Source organism: Equus asinus, chromosome 20, assembly GCF_041296235.1.
Source record: "Equus asinus isolate D_3611 breed Donkey chromosome 20, EquAss-T2T_v2, whole genome shotgun sequence".
In the NCBI taxonomy this organism is placed as follows: Eukaryota; Metazoa; Chordata; class Mammalia; order Perissodactyla; family Equidae; genus Equus; species Equus asinus.
Genome location: NC_091809.1, coordinates 72,292,488 through 72,313,898, shown reverse-complemented (window position 1 = coordinate 72,313,898; position 21,411 = coordinate 72,292,488). Strand labels below are relative to the sequence as shown.

Below are 21,411 nucleotides of genomic sequence, written 5' to 3'. Positions count from 1 at the left end.
CCACCTGGGGCCTCGTGAGAGTGGGCTTTCATTCCTGCCTCTCCTGCTTGTGCTGGATATTTACACACCCTTAGACGCTTGGTCTGGAACAAGCTGAGCCTGCGATCAGTTCCCGGTGGGGTTTTAGCCCATGGAGGGTTCTAGTGTTTGGCTGTAGGCCCTTCCTCCCTTAACTCTTAGGCAGACAGTCCTGGTACATGTCCCTCTTCCTGAGGCCCAGTGCTCATTGCTTGTCCGTTCTTCAGTTCCTGATCCCCACACACCCCAAGCCGAGGAACAGACACAGCAGGGGATGGAGTTGGACACAGGGATAATGAATTTGATTTTCAAAATGTCAAGTTTGAGACAACTGGCATATCCAGCTAGAGGGAAGCTTTGAAGTTAATGGGAGAGATCTCAACTATAGATAAATAAATTCAGGAATTTCTGCATATTTATAGTATATTTGTTAGGAATTACATTTGGTTACCAGAAATAAAGCCCAGAAGAAACAGCGGGTTAGACAAGATGAAAGTTTATTGTCCTTAACACTAAAGGACTAGTCTCTTGGTTCTGTGGTGTCTTGTAGGGACCAAGGGACCCTCTATCTTTCTGCTTCACCATGTTAGTATGTGGTTTCCATCTTTGAATTGCCTCATAGTCAAATATAGCTGCTAGAGCACCAGCCATCATGTTTGCATTCCAGGCAGGAAACAGAAGAAACGATGCAAGGTTAAAAAAAAAGTGCCTATGCCTACAACTGTCTACCTTCTTTTTAAGTCCTACTTAGCAACTTCTGTTTATACATTATTGCCTGAAATTTAATCAGATGGCTACCTTTAAGTGCAAGGGAGGTTGAGAAATGTAATCTTTTAGTTAGTAATTTGCACCCAGTCTCAGTGTACCATTTGGCTTCCAAAAACACCCTTGTCTTTTTACAAAGAACACACTTAACCCCCTTCCCAAGGGAGACAATCCCAAAGTCTTGACCAACTTGAAACCCAGGATTTCTGAATGATGGGCAGTGTGTGCCTTCCCATTGGGATGTCCTCACTGTCTAGAGATCTGAACACCACAGGTCCAAGTCATCTCTGCGCCCCTGACATGCTCACTGTGCCGTGGTGGAGTGGGAGCAGGAGAACCACTATACACACTGTCGGAAGAGGAGAGAATGGGCAACAGGGCACAGTTGCTGGTCTGACACAATGATCAATCCTCCGGGACAGGGTTTCTGAAGACTCCCTACACTGTAGAGAAGCAAATTCCTTGGTTTTCCCGTCTGTCAGCCCCTTATTCTGCTCTCTGGAAGGGTCTCCCTTATTCATTGTCTCTTGGGTCCCTGAGCTGCTGTTGGTCCAGACCCCATCTTTGTATAAACTAGAAAAGGACGACCCTCTGGGTGGTTGCAGCCTTGCTGGGGTGTGGCTTTGGCAAGCAGATGGTGCCTTTATGCTAAGGAGGAAAGGGCAGCCCTTCTCCCCGGTTACGCGGCACTGTGTCAGACTGAGTGCCTTCGAGAGTGGAGCACAGGCTGGATTTCAGCCTCTCAACTGAGTTTCAACTGGGCGTTTTTGTGCAATGCTCAACATCCACACCCATAGGTGGTGGTCCCGGTGGTCCTTGGTTCCCTCTCGGGGAGTTCTTTGTTCATAATTCTTCTCCATGGATGTATGTGAGGTCTGTTTGGAGAGGACGCCCTTCCTGGATGCTCCTGTGCTGCAGGTGTGGGTTTGGGGGCTCTGGGATTGTATTGGGGGTTAATCTTCCTGGGAAGCTACAAGGCTGATAAATGAATGAGATGGCACAAGAAGAGTGTGTAGTAAGAAGAGAAGAGAGTCTCAGATCCCTGAGCGGCACTAAGATTTAAGAGGTTGGTTAGACAATGAGGAATCACTAACGGACGATGAGAAGGTAGGACAAGAAGCCAGGGGAGAGGAAGGAGAGAGTGGTAGCATGGAAACCAAGAGAAGAGAGGTTCAAGGAGGGACCGGCGACATGTGAGAGGGTGTTAAAAGTCAAGTAAGAAGAGAACAGAAATGGCTGTGGAGTCTGGTCTTGACTTTCAATTACATTTCGACCCCTCTTGTGGTAATTACTTTACGGTCTTGGGCAGGGTGCGTGTGGGTCTCTGGTTTTGCTATGAAGTGGTATTCTCATTCACTTTTCTGTGACATCTGGCCCTGATGAGCAATCCCTCTCCTCTGGTGCTTTCCTCCTTCAGCTTCTGCTATAAACTCTCTCCCTTATCTTCCTTCTACTTCTGATGGCTCTTCTCAGTCTTACTGGCTGGGTCCCTCCTTGCTGTCTCCCCAGGGCTTGGACATCAGCCCACTGCTCTTTCACCCATATTCCCCCCATTCACAATGATGTCCATTCCTGAGGTTTCGATTCCTGTGGTGATATCTCCAATTTTGTTGATGCCTCCTGGCTTGTCTGTCTCTATAGACACATTTTGGACATGCTCATTTGGATGTCCCAGATGTATCTCAGACTCACTGTATTAGGACAAAAAAACTCATAGACTTTAAGCAAGAAAACAATATTATCGTTTCCTATAACGACATATGTAAATTCCAAATTTCAAGCATGATTGGAACCAGAGTTTCAAGCTTTGTCCTCTGGGTTCCCTTTCTGTCTCTGTTTCTCTCTGTCTCTCTCTCTCAGTGTCAACTTCACCTTGGCTTTAGTTACAGACAAGCTTCCCCCACACAGTGGCGAAATGACCCCAGCACCTCCACTCACGTGCTACCAATTTAGCAACCTCAGCTGAATGAAAGTTTTAAAAAATGGATCTGGAAAAAAAGTCTCCAGGAAGATTACTGTTGGTCCACCTTGGGTCATGTGCCTGCTACTGACCCGGTTTACTCTGGTTGGGATACAATGGTGGGCATAACTGAGTGATGGTGGCATCCTCTGGGCAGGGCTGAGTGGAAGGGATGAGGTTAGGCCCCCTCAGCCACCCTCTGTGTGGGTTCTTCCTGCTTCCCTCCAGCCAAACAGAATCATTTCTTGTATCTCTGTGTCCTCGAAGGCTCTTTCACATCACTGTTGCTTTGCATGTGATAGTCCCTGTGCTTTAGTCCTGACTCCTTTTCTAGCCAATTCCCACTTCTCTTTTACTCTCAGGTGGACTCACCTCCTTTGGGAAGCCTACCTGCATGCCTCAGTTGGATGAGATTGATGAGATGCTTGTGGTCCCATGAGACCTTGGGAGGTCCTCTGTCCCTACACTTATCATCTGGTCCTGTGATTATTGGTTTTCCTGTCTGTCTTGACCTGTTCTGTGAGATCCTTCAGGGCCAGAACCACCTCTTCAGTGGTGTATGCCCAGTGCCAGGTCTAGCTTAAACGTGTGTTGAATTGAAGCAGTGGGTGAATTGTGACAAAGTACTGGAACACAGCAGTGAGGAACTATGTCACCCTTGGTGATGAAAACCTGTATCTTTGGCCCAAAGACAGTGAGGGCCTTCTAAGGCAAATGCTACCATTTTTGGAGCCTGTATAATGGCTGTGATGAGAAAGGGTATTAGTGTCAGACAGAGCTGGGTTCAGATTGGGGTTCCACCTCTTACTACCCCTCAACCCTGGATGAGTTACCTAATTGTCTGAGCCTCAGGTCTTTGTCTGTAAAATGGGGGTAGGTAACATCTACTTCCTAAGTTGTCATGAGGATTAAATGAGAGAAAGCTCATGTCAACAGCTGGTGGTGTGTTCCACAGGAGCACAACACACGTTACTTCCCCCTTACTTCTGCTTTATTCAGTGACTGTCCTCCTTGGGGCAGTCCTGGTCACAGCTGTTGTGTTGTCCTGTTATAATTATTAGCAGTTAGTCTTTTACTCTAAGTGGTGTCCTGGCTAAGATGATAGAGTATATGGTCACCTTAATAACGAGCCCTGACGTGCCATCCAACCGGCTGCCAACAGTGCAGACCTGACTTTTGCTAAAATGATGACTGCGAGCCATAATCCCAAACAGACAACTCACGGCAAGGAGCAAAGGCAACTGGAGGTCATAGTCCCAGGGTGGGCGCTTCCTGTGCACAGCAGAGACCACTGCAGCCATCTCAGCACCTGTGTGCCCCTGAAGGCTGAGCCCAAATGTCACCTACCACTCAGTGGTATTCAGAGGCTTCGTTTTCCTAAAAGAGACAGAGAGAGTTGTCGCTTTGTGGGTTTAAAAGACAGACTCCATTTCCTTTTCCTCAAACCTCATCCTTTCCGAACTGTCTGCTGGATGTTCCCTGCCTGGGAGTAAAATTACTTCCACTCAGTGCTCAAATTTTAGTCTCTTTGTCTTTATTTTTATTTTTATAACTGCACTTAGGTTGAAAACACTATTCGACTCTAAATGAAGCACCCTTCTATGATTGCAATTTCAGCATTTCTTGCTTCCCTAAACTATCTGAGTTCCTCAAGGATGGGGACCATGTCTGCTGCCATCATGTCTCTATCACCCACCACTGGTGCCTGGCACGTGGTGGATGTTTGACACATGTGTATTGAATGGATGGATAATGAATATGAATGAAATGGCCAAACCTGCCCTTGGCCTTGGGTGAATTTGCAGGAATGGAGTGGGCTTTCATGTGGCACTCTTCCATGGCCCATGTGGCTGTAGGGCCTCAGTTCATCTCGGAGCAGTCCTAGGAAATGGCAGCCTGGGCTGGAGATGTCTCAATAACTTGGTAAAGATTACCTCAGGCTTATTTCAGGGGGTGGGCCTCCACTGCCAGGAAACCAAACTGTTAATTACCCAAGTGAGATCCTTCAACGGAGAATCAATATTTAGTACCGTTGTTTAAAAAAACCCATGACGTGATCTTCTCATCTCTCCTGATAGTAAAGAGGCAGAGGCTTTAGAGAAAGAAACTTGAAGGAGTGAGGGGAGGATTGAGGGGATGTTTGAATGCAGTGAGCAGGAGGGAGAGTCATTCATTCATATGCATATAATTCACGTGTCTGCTTGGTTCTTTCAGCTTAGATTGGATCCCATGATTCAGACTTTGCCAGCATTCCTAGAGCTTGTGGAATACCAGGATCCATTCAGTCTTGTATTTCGTTATATGTTGCCCATGTTAGTCATGGTTTGGTCAGAACAGAAGTCACTCTAGGTATTTTAAGTAGGAAGAGGTTTAATACAGGGAATTAGGGATTTCCATGGCCATGGGAAGGTGGTAATATCGGCTTTCAGGAAATTAGGAAGTGCAGGGGTCTCAGGAAGCTGCCCACTGACCTCAACTGCTGCTCCAAGGGGAGTAACTCCCAGGAGGCTGCCCAGAGGTGCTGGGAGCTGTGGCTGGTGATTCAACAGCTTGCAGCACCAAAAAGGGGGATTCTCCAGAGGATACCCCCAAACATCTGCCTCTGCCAAATTCCCACCTGTCTGCAAACTGCTGCCCCTGGGACACAATGCCTCCTCTGTCTCCTCAGTCTTCCAGAGCCCTCAAGAGCCTCTTCATGGCAGAACTGACCCAGAATCATACTGGAAAGGGATTCTGGGAAAAGCAGTTCCAGGCTTTTCCCCTGAGTAGACGGGGTAAGGATGCTGCTGAGCTGATCACAGACAGTCCTGACTATCTACATATATATCTAGTCCACATGGACCTATATTCATTCATTTATTCATTCATTCGTTGAATGAATAGTAAATGAGGACCTGCTATCCATCAGAGTTGCACGTGTACTAGTCTTGTTTCTCTAAGACTTTTGAGCACAGGTCTGTATCTTCTGTTTTTTTTCTATCTTCCACAGTATGTGACACAATTCTGGGCAAACAAACATGTACACCGGTTCCCTGTTAACTGCCCTTGAACATGGCTAGCCTGCTATTTCCAGCAAAAGGCACTGACGTGAAAAACATAATTTACATATATCTATAGAGAGAGACAGATATTCGTTTATGCATGTTATGTATACCTTAGTATTATAAAGGTAAAACATGCTAATTAAAGACAATTTGAAAAAAACTTATTAAAATTTAAAAATTGCTTTTTAGTTCAACATTAGCTACCAAAATAATTTTCCAACATTTTAGTTTATTTGCCTTTTCAGTTATTTTTTCTGTTTTTTTCCTCTAGATAGTGCTAATATATTGTTATTTCTTTATATCTTTTTCTTTTAATATTATAGGTATTTTAATGCTATTATATTTGTAAACATTTTAATGACTGAGGAGTGGTCCCTTGAGCAGATTCATTATTATTACTGATCCATTGTTCTCCTGGTGGTGGGAGTTCAGATCATTTCCAGTATCAGGTATTGTTTAGACCTTTGCTTCCTTTGGAAGTTGGTTGATAGGGTGGGTCCTGGGTGGGTCTGGGTTTGCATCTCCTTCCTCCTTCTCCCAGCCTTTGAGATGACCACTGAGGGCTAGAGGGTGTTGTTGGCTCAGGCTGTTAGTACACAGTGTTGGAAAAACTCCCCATTTCTTGGCCAGAATGGATGTCTTAGTCCCCCAGGGACCCTCACTTTAGTACAGTGGAAGGAATCTATGCCTGCATGACAAAGAGGAAACCTGGCTTCCAGTCCTGGCTCTGCGAGTTGGCTGCTGTGTGACACTGGGTGTGTGTCCTCACCTCTGTGACCCCAGTTTTCCCTCATTTGGGAGAATGACTGACTAGTCTGTGGACCCTTCCAGCTCTTCTGCTCTTTAGATTGATCTCATCTATAACCTGCCTAGAGATGAAGAGCTATCATGGTTCTCTCCTCTCATTCTGAATTGTCAGGCTAGCTTCTCTTCCTGGGGATGTCCTGTGGCTCAGCTCAGGGGCTAAGATCCCTCCCACCTCCCTGCCTTCTCCCAGGCTGTTTCTTTCCTCCACCTGCGTTGCCTTTCTGCCCAATTCAAAGATGATGGTTGTGCAGGGCCCAGCTCAGGGGGCCCATTTTCCTTTCCCTTCTCCTGTTCAGTACAAAATGCAGCCCAGATGTTCCCTCCTTGAAGAATCTCCTCTAACTGTGTGGGCTGCTGCAACTCAGCGTCGTCCTGACCTCTGCAGTAGCACTTACCATGCCCCAACTGAGGGTGAGTTCCTGGAGGCACACGCCACGCCCCCCTCATCTACAGCAAGGTGCCTGGCACTCGGTGGGTGTCGTGACTGTGTTGAATAAGGGATCAAAGTGCACCACCCCGAGCGAGCTGGCTGTGCTCTGACGAGTCTGGAGCTGGAAGAATAAGCACAAGCCACCCTTCCTCAATTCAAAAACAGGAAAGCGACTTCTGGAGGTTTCTTTGTCTCCCTTGTGGAGCAGGATGCACATTTTTAGTGCTGAGCGTTCCAAGCTGAAGAGCTTTACCTTCTTGGAGCTATCCATTTCCAGCACCTCTTTAAATACTAATGAGAGTCTCTCCCTGGGGGTATCTGGCAGATTCAGCTTCACTCTGAATAATTTCCATCCTCTTTGTGCAGAGAGGCAGGTTTGCAGTGGGGGTGTGCTCTGAAGTCCTCTGATCGACACTCAAAGGTGTCTCATTTCACTACTTTTCACTTGCTGTCTTTGCAGGGCTGGCCCTCTCACTGTGACAAAAGGCTGCTCCTGGTGCACCTCCCTTCCAGGAATGGAGGTAGAAAGAAAACCGAATAGCATTGACTCATTTAATCTCCATGACCACCTTTTCAGGTAGGTTTTATCATTTCCATTCTACCAGATGAGGAAGCTGAGACTCAGAGAACTTTATTAACTTGTCCCGTCACAAAGGCTAAGTGGCAGAGGTGGGATTCAAACACCAGCTTGGGTCCAAATTCCATGGTACCACCCAGATAAGATCAACACTACCCTTTACTGAGGCTTCACAGGGGCAGGATCTGTGCTAAATAGGGCTTTTCACATATTAGTTCATTTACTTTATATGAGCCCTTGCTGAATCCCCTGAGGCAGCTATATTAGCCCCATTTTGCAGGAAGATGAAGAAACTGGGGCACAAGAGAGTAAGCAGCTGGTGCAAGGTCACAAGGCTCCTTGTGGCTCACCCTCATTCATGTCTGACTCGGAGTCTGTCCCTGCCTGTGCCTCTTCCTCCCCTGCCTGGCATCTTCACTCACGCAAAGGCAAGAGCTGCATTCAGGTCCCTATGCCCTGTGGCTCAGTAAGTATTTGTTCCAGTAAGAATGATACGGTACAGCCTGTAGCCACTCAGCAGGCCCCACCAGGGGGTCTCTGTGGATGCTGAGTCTTGTACTCCAGAGATCTTTGTCAGTGAGCCACACGGCTCCGGTCTGATGGACGGTACACCTCTCCTCCCCGAGTAGCCCTGAAGGCTCTGGTGGAGTAGAATTTTCCTGTGTGCAGGCTGCATCTCCAACATCCTGGTGCTTGGGGGGATGTTTAGACTACTCTCATGGATAACAGCAATGCCTCCTAACTGGCCTCTCAGAAACTCTTTTGCCTCCCTCCAGCTCATTCACCACACAAGAGCAAGAATGATCATTAAAAAATACAAAGCTGATGATGTCACTGGTGATGAGGACTTTTAGGCTGCTTAATTTTAAAACGGTTTATGATGAGGATTTTAGGCTGGTTACTTTTAAAACTGCAGATGAGAAGCAGGCTCCGAGGACTGGAATTTTGCTTGCCCTTTTGAGACATTTGCCTTTGTGAAGGAAGGGGGGATGACCTTGTAGGGACCTGAAATTGGCCACCCCAGGATATGTCTCTTTGGCATCAGGATTGTTTTGGGCTGATTGCTTTCGATAAACTGGGACAGGGAAGGAGGCTCTGGGGAATGGAACTTGCCCTTGTTGGGGCACATTTACATTTGTAAGGTAAATCTCTATCTGTAAAAGGTGCCTCCCTCTCTGTACCAGGAAGAAGAGGAGAGATGACCTTGTCCCTAGAAGCTCTTAATGGGGAAGGCAAGAACTTAAGTTGGTTGCTGTCTGGCAATCTCATGTAACTGGTTTAGGGTGGTGGTGTCTAACCTTTCTAACCTTTACTTAATCCGATTTGATTCTTGTCTAAAAGTCATGGGATCACCCAATGACCAGACCCCACCTGCACTGATACCATTTTAACTTTTTTTCATGTTCTTTCCTTTGTCTTGTAAAGAGATGAATCATATACCTATGCCTTAAATTTAGCCCTAACCCTCAACTTGGGGCAGCAACAGGAGCTCTGACTGCCCGTGGGTCCTGTCCCCACGCACCAGCTCTGCCTGCCCATGGGTCCTGTCCCCATGCCAGTGGGGGCAGCAGCAGCTGCTCTGCCTGCCCATGGGCCCTGTCCCCATGCCAGCGGGGGCAGCAGAAGCGGCGGCAGCAGAAACTCTGACTGCCCATGGGTCGTGTCCCCATGCTATTCTACTCTCTAAATAAAAGAGCACTACTGCCAGATCTTAAGAGTCTAAGAAATCTTTCTTTCGACTCCTCGGCTCACCAACCCGCATCAACTGGTGCCCTGCGAACACTTTCATGTCTTCCCATTGCTCTTAAGATAATGGCCCAAATCCTTAACTTGACCATGGCGTGAGAATGCCTGTCTGCCCTCCCTGTGCTTCAACCACACTGATCTTTGAGTTTCTTGGTTTGCTCTTTTCCACCTTAGGACCTTTTGCTCTTGGTACTCCTTTATTCTAAAATATTCACTATGCGATCCCAGGCCCACTTCTCATCTTTTAAATCTTGGCTTGAATGTCCCTTCCTCAGAGAAGCAGCCCTGACTCCTGCAGAGCTACACCAGTTCCTCTTGTAGCTCCTTGTATTTCACTGTCATGGTATTTACCGCCACTTATCATCATGGCTTTATTAGCGTAAGCATTGTTTCAGCGTCGACCCGTCATCGACATATAAGTTCCCTCATGGGCCAGGGACCTCTTTGTCCTGGACTCCCAGCATCCAGCATCAGGCCATATGTGTGGCAGGCCTTTGAGACATATTTCTTGAGTAAAAGTTAGATATTAAGGATTGGGCTATTCATACCTTGGGAGCTATTTTGTGCAGGCTGCTGAATTCTCCTAGCCTGATTTTACAGAAGCTCTTCTCGAAAACTTTCCCTCATCCAAATGAAGTTGTCCTTACACTGAATATCAGGGCCATGGGGAACACACAACTGGAAAGCATTTCTTCTTGTAATTAAATCATAGCTAATGAAATAAGTGACACGTTGGTCTGTCTCACTGCTCACATATCTGGGACTGTGTGTTGCATACTAATTTCTGGTCCAAATCAATTAAAGTGCTTTGGAAAAAACTCTTTCCCCCTTTAGAGCAGAAGTAAGAGAAATGTTCAGAGAATCATGGAAGACATTTGGGTTTTTGCAGAGAGATTGGAAGGGACTGTGGGGACCTGGAATTGGCCACCCCAAGATATGTCTCTTTGGCATCAGGATTATTTGAGGCTGATTGCTTTTGATAAACTGGGACAGGGAAGGAGGCTCTGAGGAATGGAACTTGCCCTTCCTTAGGATACATTTACATTTGTAAGGTAAATCTCTATCTGTAAAAGCTGCCTCCCTCTCTGTACCAGGAAGAAGAAAGGAGATGACCTTCTCTCTAAAAACTCTTAATCAATACCAAAGGCAAGGACTTAAAATCTGCATTTTATTGTGCTAGTCTGGTAACCTCCTGTAACTAACTTCCCTCCCCCTCCCAACGCTGGCATTTCTTAAGGATTAAGCATCTTTCCTTAGGCTAGGAACTAATTGCCGAGCTCACCTGTGACCGCCCAGCTCCAGACATAGACTTGCCTCCTGCTACGCCCACCGAGATAGCAGACATTACCTGCTGTGTCCATCAAGCACTGTGCTGACAGGGCAATCTTGTGACTATTGTGGGAGGGACGTTTCAGTCACATGTGAAACACCACGTTTGGGGGTATATAACCACTCTGTGCACCCCACTTCTTCAGTGCCCTTTCTTCCTTCGGGAAGAAAGGCCCCGGGCCATGGTTCCTCATAAAGCTTTGTTTAATTTTCTCTTGCTATTCTGTCTCATGTGAATTTAATTCATTCTCCGGCCAGACGAACCCCCATTTGAGAAGAGGAAATGTCTTCCTCCCCTACAGGACAGAGGGAAGGAATCTGCAGGTCCCGTGGCTCTGCTTCCACCCAGTTGTAGCTGAAAGAGAGGCAGATGAGTAAGATCTGGGTTCTGAAACTTTAATCAGCTCAGATTGGAAACATACCTCACAATCCACCTTATGTCATCTCAGCCCTTAGGAGAGGCAAGTAACAAGAAAACAATTGGATTGTAGGGATTTAGTCTAAACAATCAGCATCTCCGAGCTGTCCCATGTTTAATACAGCATCAGTGCAATTTTCTTCCTTCTCCAGCTACGGTATCAGGTGGGGAGGACTGATGTTGGTCATGAGGACCTGGAGGCCTTAGAGCATCCTCAGATACCTGGGAATGGCTTGATTGCATGCAGAATGCTCTTACTGAGGCAGGAAAGTACAATATATATCAAGATTCATGAAAATTTTACATTTTTTCTTGCTAATTTCTACATCAGGAAACCCGTCTTTAGTTCATACAAAGAGGACCCAGGCACAGTGTCTGTCCTTGAGGCCTGTGCCTCATGCAGAATGTAGAAAGTGCTCTAGACAAGGCATGATTGTGGGTTTAAAGGTGCTGTAATAAAATGTACCCCACCTGCTACTATATATGTGTGTCTCTCATAGTAGCTGGGCTTTATTGGGTCATATCCTGACGGGATTAGTCAACTTAATGTATAGAAAAAGGCCCTGTATGTAAAGTGAGAGCTCTCAGAAGATATTCTCACTGTCAGTCAGCTGTGGAAGAAGCAGGGTTCTCAGACAGGAAAGTGAACCTTAGAAAGCATTAGGCAGGAAGGAGGGAGAACTCCCATCTTTCGCAGGGCCTCTCTTGGTTCTTTTAAGGCCTTAAGATGTCTAGAATGACCTGTGGGTACTTACTATGTGTGTCAGGTATTGGGCTAAGTTTCTTTATATAGTACTTTGTTTAATACTCCTAGCCCTAAAATGGAAGGAGTTATCTCCGTTTTCACAGAAGGACAGGCAGACTCTGAGAGGTGAAGAGTTTCCTGGCTAGTGAGGGATGGTCTTGGACTTCCAAACAAGGTCTGTTTTAACACATAGGCTGCACTTTTATCCATGGAGCTATTAAGCATGCTGGGTAGTGGGTGTGAAGCAGTGATGTGCTGGTAACTGTTTAACAACCAGCTCTCAAAAGTACATAAATAAATAACACTCTGACTTTTGCCAATTTCTGTTATGTAAATATTCCCACCATGGCCAATTTCAAGCTACCAAAATGGAGACACTCACTAAACAGTTGAGCTGGTACCAGCACACCTCTGGAGTGAAGTTACCCACACCATAGAAACAAGCTAGAAGCTTTTATGCGGGGGGGGGGGTGGGGGGGTGGGGGGGTGGGGGGGTGGGGGGGGACAGGGGTATACAGGCTCTAGATAATCAAGCCTGTTATTGAGCTGAGTGAAACCTTGAGAGCTAGTTTATTTAGCTACATATTGCTCTCTTTCTTTGTTGTTTTTCCAGAAGCCTTTACTGAAGCCCTCAATAAATGCCTCTCCTTTCTCAGCTCTACCACAAGGAACTGGGGAAAGGTGGAAGCTCCCCTTTGCTCACCCTCACCAGTCTCAAGTGGTGATACAGAGATGCTTAGTGAGATATTTCCACGGCCCCAGGGAATCTTGGGAAAGTAGGGGCTGTGGCTGCCCCTCCTCTCATGACAGTCTTTTTCGATTTAATTATTTGAGGGAGATGCCAATTTTCCCCAAAGAAGCTATAAAAATGTTCTCTGAGATAATTGAGCTCTAGCTCCATCTTTTCTCTCACTGTATATGGCTACCTCTTGACCTTCAACTCCAAAGTCATTGTCACCCTTGTTTTTCCATTACTGTCAGCTTTCCCTTAAATGTGTAATTCTTGGATCACCTGTGTCAGAATCACCTAGAGTGCTTGATGAATATGCAGATTTCAGGCCAGGAATCTGCATTTAATCAGCTCTCCAGTTGGTGATTATGTTTAATGTTTGAGAGTCATTTCTTTAAACTGTATTTTCTAAAATGTCTCCAGCAGAACCAGAGGTAATAGGATATTAATAAGCGTTATGTAAGAAAAGCATGAAAGAGGGCTCAGAGGCCTGCAAAGAGCTAAAAATCGAGTGGTGGCCTGTTTCTGTATGGCCCTTGAGTTGAGAAGGGTTTTTACCTTTTAAAAATGTTATACAAAAAAATAAAGAAACTTGACTGCAGGAAGACTTGGCACCTTTAATATGCTAATGTGCACTGAGTCTCTTCGAGAGGGTGTGCAGAATTTCTCCGTCTTGTCTTGTTTGAATACAGACTTCCCCCTCTCTTTATTTGTATTTTTTTATAGAGCATATTGTGGAACCGGTGTTCTGTGGAATATGCTCTGAGAAACACTGTGCTAAACAAATTAATTCCAATCCAGATTTGGCAGCGAGCTTCCCTTGAGTCTTTCTTTGTAACATTTTCCTTTATCTTGGTCAGGAAGCCATTCCTTCTCCTGACTGCATGGATTCAATGCATTCTTCCAGCTTTCTCTTCACGTCTTCTCTTTTCTGTCATCAACCTACCATCTCCTACATCGATGACAATCTTTTCCTTTCAGAACTCGTACACCCTTAGTATTGTTCAGTAAAACTATGACTTTCTGAAGCTCTGAGGAAATGAAGGGTTCCAGAAAACAGTATTTTGTGGCTATATGAGAGGTTACCATTTTTGGCATGAAAACATTATTTAACCTAATTCTTTGGGACAGGAAACTTTTGAACCATACTGAACAATTCGCCGACTAGCTGAAAAGAGAATATTGGACATCATTTAACCTTATTTTCATGACACAGTATAGAGGGAAGGTCATTTGTTGGAAAAGTTGTGTTTTCAGATCAGCTCTACCCCTAACAAGGTGGGAGGCCTGAGAAATTCACTTTTCCATTGTGGCCTCTGAGAAAATGAGGTTATTGGCCTAGATGATGTTCCAGGTTCCTTATAGCTCTAACATTTTGTGGTATTCTGGGATTTCAGAGTTCCAAGAAAGGGAATGCTCTGAGGCAAGTCCAGTCAAGTTTATATTAGATTTACATCTGGTGATTTCTCACTAGCCAGACAAATCAGTCAGTGTTGCTAAATTGTACTTACAATAGAGATTTTAAAAGCATTCTAATTGATACTTAATTCTATTTGGTGAACAAAACTCAGATTTTTACACAGCAACAGATTAGGAATCAAAGATTTTCTTAATACTGTTAAGTGGATTTTCTTCTTCATGAGTGAGTCTGTCAAGCCTTTGATCATGAACTTGGACAGAATGTTGGTATTTGTATGCCTTTTAGAAAGCCCAGCTGTCTGAGACACTCTGTCCCTGAGGTCTCACCAATTGGATTTGATCACTATTAATTTATTTCCCAGATAAAGCTATTGACTGTGGGAGAGTTGCTTTTCACTTTATAGGAGGGTCATGAACTTCAATTTTGTGGATTTCTGTTTATTAGTTGATGCCATTGGTATGCAAACTTCAGCCAGGCTTTCACTCTGCTTCCAAATCCTTGTCATCTCTGACTTTCCATTGAATTCCCAACAGAGACCACCCCAACCATTCTGTTTTCTCCTCAAACTTCGGCCTTTCTCAGGCCAGAAGGGGCTGTATGTGTTTCTTCTCCATCTCAAAGCTTCTAAAGCAGCAAATGACTTTCCCTTTCCTCATTTGTTCATTCATCCATCCATTCATTCATTCATTCAACATTTCTCAAGTGCTCAGTCTGTATGAGTGAGGCAGAGTCCTTCCCTGTGAGGGCACTGCCACTCTGGGGGGGGGGGGTGGGGGGAGCCAGAAGGGAGAAGTACACCAATAAATGTGTATTTTACAAGTCTTTGAATATCAGAAGAGGAGCATTTACTTTGCTTGAATGGAAGACTCAGGAAAATTTCCCAGTGAAGGTGATCTGTGAGTCATGTCTAAAAGGGCAAGTCAGAGTTCAGTAGGAGACAACTGGGGACCAGCAGTCCAGGTGCAGGGGACAATATGTGCAAACCCATGAAGGGCGGAGAAAGTGTGGCTTGATCAGAGAGAGTGAGAGAGGGTCTAGAAAGGAGCATGTGCTGGGGCAGTGTTGGGAGAGGAGCTTGGAAAGCTGGTAGGGGCTCCATCACCTGGGAGGAAGAAGTGTCTTTCCTCCGCTATGCTCCTGGCCCCACTCCCTTTGGCCTCCTCTAGCATTTTGCTTCAAAGATGTTCTTTTTGAGTTCTCTTTTTCTTTTTTATGTTCTCTTTCAGCCCACAGACATGTTCAAACTGTATCTTTCCTCAACACACACACACACACACACACCCCAACTTCACTCCACTCTGCTTTAAACTTGCACCTCCTGGTCCTTAGTACTTCATTTCCAAAGTTCTGGAAAGAGCAGTTTGTCTCACTTTCTTTACTTCTTTACCTCCCATTCTCTCCATCCCATTGCAATCTGGCTTGAGAAGAAATGAGAAGCATCCAATTTTTAAACTTTTAAATTTAAAACCTATAAGTCAACTTTTTTTGGTTCACCCCACTGTGAATTTTAAAGAATGCCATTTTCTCTTCTTCCCTGCCTTGCAGCTCATGTAGGCTCAGTTTCTCCCTGAGTGTATTTTAATTTACTTGCAACAAGTCTGTCTTCTTTTCCCTGCACAATTATGTAAGGCCAATGGCTCCTTTAATTCGAAGGCCATGGGGATGCCCATTTGATGCAAAGGTTGAAACAGGAAACCATTTTCCTTTGTCCTCACTCAGAGACGAAATGTGCAGTAATGGGAAAGCAGCAGAAGAAAACAAGAGAGAGCGATGATTCACACTGTTGGGGGAAAATGCCCTAAGGGCTGTGTGTGCCTATCTGTGCAGAGGTCATTCTACATTTCCAGCTATTTCACAAACATTTGATAGGTGTTGCTGTGTGCTAGGTATGGGGGATATTGAGATGCAAGCTGTATTTCCTGAATTCATGGGTTCACATTCTTGGGAGACAGACCAAAATGTCAGAGATTGCAATTTAGCAGCTTTCTAGGGGCCAGGAGGGCGGAGTGCATAGAATGCCAAGTGAAAAGAGCATGAGAGGTAGCCTTGGGTGGGTAAGGTGTCTGGAAGAACAAATGGAAGACAACTAGGCAGCTGAAGGAGGAAGGGCATTCTAGGCAGAGGGGACAGGATGTCTGAATGCACAGAGATGTGAGAACGTGGTGCATTCAGGGAAATGCAGCTGGTTTTTTTGCTTGTTGTGGCTGAAACTTAGGGTAGAGAAGTGGCCAAAGTCTGTGTAATGAAGGGCTTTCACATCCATGCATAAGAGACTGGACTGTATCCTTCAGTAACAGGAGCCCCTGAGGGGTGTTGATTGGGGTGGTAATAAGACTAGAAATGTTTGTAACTGATCACTATAAGCCATCTTTTCCCTGCCTTACCTTTGATATCTCCCCCTGAATCTTTACACTCAGATTCTTGTTCTTTGTTAAATATGCTAGCTTTGTTCGTTCTTCTCCTTTCCCCCAGCCCCACTCAAACTCACCCACTCAAACTTCTTGGTTTTCTTGTTCAGTGACTAGGTGGTGCCACCCCTCCCTCTCTAGACAGAAACCTTCTCCCTTTCTCATCCCCCACATCTAATTTTGTGATTCTAAATCTTTCATATTTCTCACGTTCATTTCCTCCTCTCTCTCTGATAGATTTTCTGACTTTTCTTAAGGTCTCATCATTTCTTTTCTGGGTTAACTCAACACCCGCTGAAATGATTCTTGGCCTTAGATATTCTTCCTAACTCTGCCAGTGGGACCCTTGTGAAATGGGAATCTGATCATCCTACATCCCTGGTTAAAATCACCACTCTTCAGAAAGTAGACTCCCCTGGCCCCTCCTGAGTGGGCCCACAGAGATCACTGGTCCAGGGTGGAGAGACAGTCAGACCCCTTTTCCCAGGAAATTGGAAACGGACCTCAGAGCCATGAGGCAGCCTCTGTGGATACTTGAACTCAGCACTGAGGACAAACAGGATCTGGGCAGACATCTTTAGACTGTTTACAAGTGGAACAAGAAAAATTGTTCTGCAGAGAGATGTGCAGAGGGAAGAGGGGATGAGAGATCATGTGGCCCCAGAGAGAGCAGGACTTGGTGATGGAGTGGCCTGGTTTGGAGGGTGTGTTCAGTTCCTGGCACCAGCTCTTTCTGGGGCCTATCTGTACTTCCTGCCTTTGAATTTGTGTTGATATTTCTCTTCATCCAAAAAAACCCATCTTTTGCTTAACATTACTCAAGTAAGTGCTCTTTCCTATAACCCAAAACTCTTTAAGTGAGAGATTGATAGAACCCAGTTCACATTCAGGCCTCTCTGGCCCTAAAATTTGTGGTTACCTCATGGTTAGTGTTTTTCCCAGGATAGCAAAGATTCAAGTCCTACCTGACCTGAAGCAGAATCTGGCATATTTTCATTGCACTCTATTACCTCTCCAGAACTGTGGCCTAGAACTGAATCTCACAACTTGGGACAGGCTTGTAATGTGCCCAGGGCCCCTTTACGTTATAAATAGATGGCTGTTACTTCCATGTAGAGCTGTTGATTATGTTGGGGGTTTTGGATATTTCTATGAAAGTCACAATTTCACAGAACCTTGGACATTCATTCATTCAAGATGAATGCTTTCTACTTAACAGAACTTTATTTGGCTTTGGAGATACAGGGAAAACGAAATACAGCCCCTGACCTTGAAGGACTCTCAGACTTTTAGGGGATAGATAAAAGCTAAAAAAAAAAAAAAGCTCATATTACTGGTGATGAAACATGGGCCTAGAATAGGAGATGGGATTTAATCAAAGACTTAATGCTAATCTCTCTACCCTCTCCATGCTGAGTATATATCCTACTTGGATCCTAAGTTATTCTAAATCTTTTGATCCAATGGAAATAGGCAGTGGCGGAAAATTAAAGGTTTGCATTATTGCCTTCAAAGAGAACCCACCATTCTTAGAAATCACATAAGCCTTAAGATTGCCAGCCATTAAGCCTACTTTTGGGAATAACTCATTGAGTTGTACAAGGTCATCCTACTTAGTGAAAATGAAATAAATAGATGCAAAATTCTTTCAAAATTGCCCAATCAGTTGACTTCTGGTAAACAGTGAAATGCAATAACTAGGTCAACAACAATGCAGTATCAATCTTAGGGAGGCCACATGAGACTATTATACTTGTTATCCTGAACTCATTGATTTTTGTAAAATCTGGATGAAGTATATCGCAAAAGGGAAGCAAAATGTCAGCAGAAAGGGAATGAGACAGCAAAGGAGTGACTTGAAATTCCTGATACTAGCCAGGCTGGATAGCAAGATGGCCAGGAGTGGAACAACAGAGTGGAGGGAGGCATTTTTGAAAGTATATGAGCTGTGCTGTGGGATGTCATGATGAAGCTGGTGGCAGGGCTACCTGTACCTTAGGAATTGGAAGGGCTGTCCTGAAGAGCCCAACCTAACTGGAGAAATGAAATTGGCCCTGAGAGGAGGCAAGGTCAAGGTGGAGAGAGTAACTGGACGTGTCAGACTTGAAGGAGGCAATGAGCAGCTGTGTGTTGTGTAGGAAAAGGAGCAATAAAATTAGTGATGTCAAGAGCTACTCGGGGAATTATTCAAGGATGAGCCTTGAAGTAGAGTTTGCATCGAGTAGGTTGGCCTTAAAGAAGCTTCCCAGGGCTGGACACTGGGTAAGAAACCAAAGATGAAGTGCTGGAGAACTTTTTCTGAATGTATCCTAGAAGTCTAGGAATTACATTTTGTCCATATTATTTGCATTGAGTTGACCCAGGATTTCTCTGAATTGTATAAGGATGAAGTTAAAAAAAATTTGAGGTGGGCTGAAATCCTGAAACATAATAATATTTTATCCAACATATATAGAGCCCATGCTTTTTATTTTTTGCCAGCCACGGGACTTCCTATTCTATATGGGCTACTTCATTTATTCCTGACAGCAATTCTGTACTGATTGGATTCTTTCAAGATAGTAGGAAACAGGGATCTATTGTTTGCTGGTTAATGGGAGTTTAAATGATTAAAAATTTAATCTGAATAATTTCAAACTTACTCTAAACGTAGAAAGACTAGTAGAGCTAAACCCTTGTGCCCATGATAATTCCTCCATGAACTCACAGCTGCTCTTGTTTTATCTACACCCTCTCTCATTCTTTCCTATCCTACAGTTGGATTACTTTGAAACAAATACTAGATATCACATTATATAATAATTTAAAAGATAGCCTAAAAATTTACTTAATGTCATCAAATATCTAGTCAAGGTTCAAATCTCTTTCTTGCTCTCTTTCTCTCTTACACACACACACACACGCACAGACACACAGTTTTGGTTTGTTTGAATCAGCATCTACAAAAGATCCATATGTTGCATTTGGTTGATGTATCTCTTAAGTATCTTTTGATCTATAGGTTCTCCCCCTTACATTATTTCCTTGAAGAAACTGAGTCATTTGATCTATAGAGTTTTCCCTATTCTGAGTTTTACTGGTTGCATTCCCATTGTATTATGAAGCGTGTTCCTTTGTCCCCTCCATTTCCTTTAATCAGTAGTTTATAGCTAAACCTTCATACAGTCCAGATTCATAATTTTTTTTTTAACAAAACCACTTCATAGATGGCGTTGTGTACTTCCATCAGGAAGTAATAATATCTGGTCTCTCTTTTGTGATGTTAGTGAACATCGATCTTCATTGCCTATATCCTTATGTCAAAAGTTTGCAAAAGGGTGATACTCTATCATTTCTCCTTTTTTGTAAGCTGAAATACCTCTATAGAAAGAACATTTCCTTCAACATCTATTTAATTGCTCTAATGTTCAGTTCATATAGAAAAGGCATAAAAAGTGCTTCATTATTTCTCTTTAATTAACAATTTTAGAATAGTGAATTTGTTCCTAGTATCCTCCAAATTGGACAGTGAGTTGCAGGTGTGTCTGTGTGATTATGAACTCAATGGATTTAAATATATTTGATATGTTTTAATATATTAGAGTTATTGTTATTATTGATGTTCATATTATCTCATCTTTAGCCAATGGGATCCTCTTTAAATTGTCCCCTGAGCCCTTTTGACATGACCTTAGTAAACTTTGCTTCCTCGCTTTTTGGAATGTAAAGATATTTCAGAGTCATCTTATAGATTTCTGGCCCAAATCTATAACTAGCCATTTCTCCAAATAGGTCTGGTTTTTTTTTTTTTTTTTTTTTTTTTTTTTTTACTGAGATATGGTATTTAGAGATCATAATTTAGGTATTAGGGTGCTCAAAGTTGCTGGATTGGTTATTATTTCTAGTTCTTAACAATGGAAGGGCTAGGAAAGACATCTTTTAAAAAAAGGTACCTCATGAGGTCATACTAATACTTCAAATTCAAATTTAAGTTGCTTTTCATTTCATTTTGATTTAATATTATTATAACTTTATAAGCTTCTACATGGTTCAGAATTCAAATTATGAAACAAAAAGTAGATAGAAAAGTGTATCTTCTATTTCTCTGTCTCCACTCTGTTCACTTCTCCCCATTTTATTTATTTTATAGCTTATTCTTCCATTTTTTGAAAAATTTAAGAAATACGTAGTCAACCCTCATTATTTGCAGATTCCATATTTGCAAATTTGCTTACATTCTAAAATTTACTTGTAATCCCCAAATCAATACTTGTAGCATTTCATGGTCATCCTGGACAAGTACAGAGCCTTGAAAAGTGTGCTCAACATGATGAACATGTTCCTAGCAAAGGTTGCATGAAGAGTGCTCTGCCTTCTTGTTTTAGCTCTCATATGTAAACAAGTGTTCTTTTCCCAGTGTATTTAGTGTCATGTTTTTTGCATTTTTGTGCTTTTTGTTGGTGATTTTACTGCTCAAAATGACCCCTAAGCATGGTGCTGAAATGTTTCTAAGTGTAAGAAGACTGTGATATACCTTACAGAGAAAATGCATGTGTGGGATAAGCTTCATTCAGGCATGAGTTATAGTGCCGTTGGCTGTGACTTCAATGTTAATGAATTAACAATATATATAAAAAAGATGTCTTTAAATAAGAACACACATAAATTATGGTTATATATTGATTTGTTGACAAAAGTGTTGTGACCAGAAATTTGCAGGAACCTAACCTCTATTTACCTTAAGAGCAGTGGCTCAGTATTTGCTAATTTAGTGCTCAGGGTGGCTTTATAGAACATAACTACTGCAAATAATAGGAATAATGAGAATTGACTCTGTATGTGTGTATGTGTATGTATAGTTGTGTGTACTTCGTATCTGCCTATCTTAGATAAATAATAGCATATTATGGATACTCGTCTTTACCTTGATTTTTTTCACTTAACATTAAACCCTAGAGATCATTCCATGGCAGAACATAGAAACATTCCTTATTCTTTAAGACAACTGTACATCATTGTGTGGATGTACCAAGGT

General features: G+C 43.6%; 1 long non-coding RNA gene across 2 annotated transcripts in view; it reads left to right on the top strand.

Moving 5' to 3' along the window:
* Window positions 1–6,837: 6,837 nt before the first annotated feature.
* LOC123278936 (uncharacterized) overlaps window positions 6,838–21,411 on the top strand; it is a 47,881-nt gene continuing 33,307 nt past the window's right edge. For both annotated transcript variants that reach the window (XR_006516719.2, XR_011495768.1), the window contains exon 1: window positions 6,838–7,601. This is a non-coding gene — a long non-coding RNA (uncharacterized lncRNA). The remainder of the gene's footprint in view (window positions 7,602–21,411) is intronic.